Source organism: Danio rerio, chromosome 1 (assembly GCF_052040795.2).
Source record: "Danio rerio strain M-AB ecotype USA chromosome 1, GRCz13ab, whole genome shotgun sequence".
In the NCBI taxonomy this organism is placed as follows: Eukaryota; Metazoa; Chordata; class Actinopteri; order Cypriniformes; family Danionidae; genus Danio; species Danio rerio.
Window position 1 is genome coordinate 29,209,086 of NC_141021.1, and position 6,579 is coordinate 29,215,664.

A 6,579-nucleotide genomic window follows, 5' to 3' on the forward strand; every position below is an offset into this window, starting at 1 on the left:
TTTGATAAAGTTTAGCACCTACATTTAAACTGAACTCAAGCCAAAAGTTTTAAAATTTATAAAAATCTTTTTTTTTTCTTAGACTCATTGTCCTTGACTTATTTTCTATGAAAAACAAGTCAGAATAAATTTGATGGACAATATTATTCAAAATAGGCTACACATGCATGCAGTGCATAAAGTACAAAGGTTTATAGTAAATATATTGCCATTAGTCTGTTATTCCAGTATACAGTTGAAGTCAGAATTATTATCCCGCCTGAATTATTAGCCCCCTGTTTATTTTTATCCTAATTTTTATTTAATGGAGAGAAGATTTTTTTTCAACACATTTCTAATCATAATAGTTTTAATAACTCATTTCTAATAACTGATTTATTTTATCTTTGCCATGATGACAGTAAATATTATTTGACTAGATATTTTTCAAGACACTTCTATACAGCTTACAGTGACATTTAAAGGCTTAACTAGGTTAATTAGGCAGGTTAGGGTAATTAGGCAAGTTATTGTATAATGATAATTTGTACTGTAGACATTCGAAAAAATAAATAGCTTAAAGAGGCTAATAATATGGACCTTAAAATGGATTTTAAAAAATTAAAAACTGCTTTTATTCTAGCCGAAATAAAACAAGAAAAAAGTGGGCTAATATTTCTGGCTTCAACTGCATATGTGACCTTTAAGATGTTGGCATGTTGTAGAGAGAGTGGTATTTGTATGCCTCTGAAGTGGAATAATGTAATGGATACATGCAGTAAGTAAAGCCAAACGAAGATTGTAGAAATTAAATTGTTGCTCAATAGGTGGCGATAAACACCCATCTGAATGTCTGTCACTGTATTCTTTATGTTTGATTGGGCTAATCATTTTTGATTGAAGTCTTTATATGCAGGTTATTCAATCATTAACTAAAAATGAGATTGAAAAAAAAAAATATATATATTATATATATATTTTTCCACTGATCTATATTACAAACAATGGTAATAATAATAATAATAATAATAATAATAATAATAATAATAATAATTATATACAAAGCTGCACTGCACATATAGTATGCATTGTATGGAAAGATCTAAAAAGCAAATAAACTCTTCTGAACACAATATTTCCAAGAAAGATCATCCCCACGTGTAATAATGAGCACTGCTGTTGTGGTTAATAATGGGTTAATAATGAAGTAAAATACAACAAACCAGACAAGTGCTGCACGAGACAAATCAAATGGGTTCAGAAAGTCATGTTACAAGAATGCAAGTCATTATTTTAGAAGATTAATTATTATTATTTGACTGTTTCTCGAGATTGAATCCTCATAAAGTTCTCAGAAAGTTTCTTATGATTATGACTTGCAAATTGTATATATATTTAATGGCGTGATCTTTTAACCTGCGTCCAATCCCGACTAACTTCCGGAAAGGAAGAGTAGCCAATAGCGCTAGAGATAACAAGTAAACCAAGTCCCGCCCCAGGACTGACAATAATCCGAAATGTTTCGCGCGAGCAGAGAGAAGAACCAGCGAGTGAGCGGAGAGAACTGATCGCGCGCGAGCGCGCTGTAGGCATGACCTCGCTCGCGAGAGCGTACATCGTGCGCACATCGTTCTCGCGTGTGAACCTGTAATCTGCTCACGGTTCACTTCTCCTCGCGCGCAAACATCACCGCTGCGCTCGATTAATATTGTCATTGATATGCCGTCATAGCCCTCTTTCTTGTATTATGCTATAGAAATAAAGGTGACAAATGTACAAGCAATGGTTTGTTAATTTTCTTATACATATGACCTTTTAGAGCAAATAAGTTGTTTAATTTTGTATATTTATAATGCCAATATGTCAGCATTATATGGAAGTTGAATTTTCCTTATTTCCTAACCCCAATCCTCAAACCTGATAACGACTTAAATCAGGATGGTAGAATAGGGGCAACTTTCTTTGCCTTGTGACAATGCTGTACATGGGAGGAGATTTAGAATGGAGATATGGTGTGCAGGATAGCAGTCACATAATTTCTGGTTTTTGCAACTATGTTCAAAGATTGCAGCTAAATGCTTGTCTTCTGTGAAGCTGACAGGAAGAAGTGGGCGCTCAGTGAACCATGGCTTGGCTGCCACGAAATGACAGGAATCATTGGCATACATTTCAAACAGCTTGCACGATCCCATTAAAGTGCCACATACTCCACTTCAAAATAGACAAGAAAAAATCCACTTTGATAGATAGAGACTAGAATGGATTATTGATTTTTTTTTTCCTTTCAGTGTGAAGAACTTTCCAAGAAAATTCCAACAAAATATAAGGAGAATTATAACAGCAAACTAAGATATCTAAAAAGCTATTAACTATTAAGTGTGTATGTGCTTATATATCTGTGTATGTTTTGATTATTTGTTTTCAGATTTTAAATGAAATATAGGATACGAGGAAAAGGACATTTTTCATTCGCTCACAAATAACCCTTTTTTTTTTTTTTTGGTTTAGGGTAGGAAAACACATAAACGACTTTAAGATGTATTATCCACATATATAGGCAGTGTCAAAATACACACACACACACACACACACACACACACACACACACACACACACACACATATATATATATATGTATTTCGCCACTGTCTATATACCATATTTTCTCATTACGGTTACTTTCAACTTCCATTTGGACTGGTCTCAGCCCAGGATGAGTTCCAATGAAAGATTGACAAAAACTATGAAGCTTTGCATGGAGTTATGGCCATTATTGATGACTTTCTCATTCATGGAATGACCAAAACTGAGCATGACAGAAATTTCTGTGTGATGCTTCTTCGTTCCAGAGAGAGAGATACATGTCAAACTTAATCCAGAAAAATTCATTATCTGTGCCACAGAGGTAAGCTACTTTGGAGATCTCCTCATGTGTAATGTATTCAAGTGAAATTGATATTAAAAACATTTGGTGTTTAAAGTCTGTGTGTGGTCCATTAATCACCTTCCACAACAGAAACAACCTGGGGGCTGTTTCATAAAATTTGTTTAGAAAAGTGTGGATTAAAGTCAAAAGCCTGACTTCAATGAGCCAAACTAAATGTCCACTCTTAAAATGGTTCCATAACAGCAAGTTGAAGATCATTTGATCCAACTAATCTGAGTTCAGTTTAAATAATCTAGATAACTGCTCTTGCACGTTACTGTCGTGAAACCTTAAAGGTCAAGCAATAGATACACCGATTATGTTGTGTGCTGCTAAGGCAACTTCAAGAACTGAAAAGCTCTGAAATGAGACACAGCTATGTTTACAGCGAGTAAACAGCATTAGTTTTTGGATTTCAAACATTTGAATATTTAAACAAAAATCAAATAATACGGCTTGCAAGGCAGACAGGAAATTGCAGATCGTCTCAATAGGCTACATATGTAGCAATATATTTTAAAATATAGGCAATTATTTGGGCCTTTTAATATTTAATAAAAAATTTGTCATAATACCTTAAAATTGTGCTTAACTGCGCGCGCAAGAGAGAATATGCACTTACTGCCAATTGTTGCTTGCAAGGAAAAGTTTTAATGCCTTGCAGGCTCTCTGTAACATACAAAATGTGCTAAATGTAAACACATTAGGTTTAAAATAAATAAATAGCCGTGCACGCACAAGCGTTGGGATTTTTAATTTGCTCCTGAAGCTGCTGCAAATTGCTACTTTCTCTTTGACTCATGTGTTTCCTGTGGCCCGTAGGAAAATATCTTTACATTAAAGTGAGACTTCTGCTTAACCTGAATCATCTCCCGATTATTCCACTCAGTGTTTACAGCTTTAAAGTCATTATATGAAAAATGTACGTAATCTACTTCTTTATATCAGTCAGTGCTTTTTTTTCTCCCGTGTTGGTGCAGGTTTCCTCCGGGTGCTCCCGTTTTCCCTACAAACCTAATGACGTAGTATTGGTGAATTGGGTAAGCTAAATTGTCCGTAGTGTATGACTGTGTATGAATGTTTCCCAGTGATAGGTTGCAGCTGGAAAGGCATCTGCTGCGTAAATCATATGCTGAATAAGGTTCATTCCACTGTGGTGACCCCAGATTAATAAAGGGACTAAGCTAAGAAGGAATATATATATATATATATATATATATATATATATATATATATATATATATATATATATATATATATATATTTATATATATATATATATATAGCTAATAACACCCCTCAATATTTTCTACAGGATGCTTTCCAAAAATATATTTGTGCATATACATTACATTATTCAGTACCAAACAAAAATTGGAACTGATCTAACAAAAAATAAACTAAAAATCAGTCTAAAAATAGTACAATCAAATAATTTTGTTGGGAATTTTTTTTAGATAAAATTTTAATCAACAGGGGAAAAAAAATCTACAGAAACATAAAAATATATAAAATTTAGTTGAAGTGTTGTAGTTTGTATTTGTTTCATTTGGAATAACTTATATGAATTTAAATATATTATCGTTTTATTTTTAAATATGCTTGGTGAATATATATATATATATATATATATATATATATATATATATATATATATATATATATATTATTAAATTTTATCATTATTAAGAGGTTAAGTGAATTAAAATGGCATCAAGAAATGGCAGGTGAATGTAAACATTACTTTGATTAAGCTTGATAATTTTTCGATAAACGATAATGACAGTTGGATAATTGTTATTATTACAATATTGTTATTGTTACAATATTTACGCACTATGCGTAACGCTGCGCAGGCATTTTGCAGCATGCCTTACTGGATGCCACATGCAGTACAAATTTACAGCCATACAGTGTTAGTTGCACTTAGAGGAGTGAGAAAAAAATAAGGTAAAAAAGGTCAGAGTCACAGACTTGAAATGTCACTAGACATCAGTCTGGAGCTACTTAGTTTTTTGCAATCCGACAAATAACAGAGCATAACGTGCACTGCAAACTGCGCAGACGACTCATGTCATCAAAAGCAGGCAACACCACACACCTGTTTCATCATTTAAAACAACACCACCCTTATGAAGATGCTAACAAAATTACAGACCCAAACAAGTGTTTGTAAACTAGTGCAACTACCCGGCAGAGTTTCATTTCGTGTCTTACGAAAAAAAACACCCGAAAAAGACAGAAGATATGACAGACAACACAATCTCAATGAACACTTGATGCTTGCTGTAAACTACAGGCTGCATGTTTAAGGGCATTTGTTATGACATTGATTTTTGTTGTCAAGCTTATGTTTCTTTTTTAATATTGAGATATTTGTTTTGAAAAATCTGCAATACCACTATATCCTCATCGACGGCAAAATAACCTTTATATATTCAAAGGACATAATCACTGAGGAGATATCAGGTGCTTACGACATAATCTTTATTACAAATGCAGCAAATATATCACTGACGTTTACAACAGCAGTGGATCATTGATTAAATCCTTATTTTCTACGGAGTGAAACATCATCCACCCGCAGTTTTTTAAGATGGGCACAAACTTAATATATATATATTTCTTTGAAAATGTATCTTTTTTCAACAAAATGCGTTTTGTATAATGCGTAATTTAATTTTTATGTATTTTTGTTGGTCAGTTATCTACAGCATAAACAAGAAAAACGAATAACATCTGAGGTAAAGCAATTAGCCCGCTATGTAATATGATTTAGCGCTAAAACAATCCATTAAACTATTTTCATGGTTCCATTTTAATTCATTCACGAAGCGCGGTTAGAGCAGCATAACAGGGTTTTATGCGTTCCGCAATATGTGATGTCAAGAGGGTGACTCCATAATAAGGTAAACTGCACACACTTGATGATGTAATGTGTGGACGCATCTCAAAGCACAAATTAAACCTTTAAATGTCCATGCTTAATCAATCATCAATTAAAGCGTTTTGACAATCAATAGATTATCATGGAACCGTTAGCATCCCTAAATGAAATATATTAAAGGATATTTCACCCTACATTCCCCATACTTATCATTAAAAGGAGAGTTCATCAAAAACAGAAAATTCTGTCACCATTAACTCACAGTTTACTTGTTTCAAACTTATTTATTTTCTGATGTTCATATCCAATAACTTGTAGGTAATGACTTTGGTTGTTGAAAACTTGAATAGTAAATGCTGAATTAAGATTGTTATTTTGCTTATTATTTTATTTATGTTGTCAGACAGCTAAAACATTTTACAAAATGTTAAATCAGCTTCACAAAGAGATTTGCATGCTGAAAATCCCATCAAATTGATAGATATAAAGATTTTACATTTATCGTGATTTTTTTTTTTTTTTTTTTTTTTGCCATATCGCCCAGCTCTAGCTTGAACTTGTAACGACCTGTGTATGGAGCAATATGGATAGTCCTCAACATGAACAAAGTTTGCAAAGATGATTTTCCCTTAGTAGTAGTTTATTGTCCAGAAAATGAGTATATTGTCCTTTACAAACTAAATGCCGCACACAGGGTTACTGAAGAAAAGTAAAAATAAACAGAGTACATTACACTCATATACAAACAGGAGCTCATGTCTAATGCAACTATAGCAGCAACATAAAA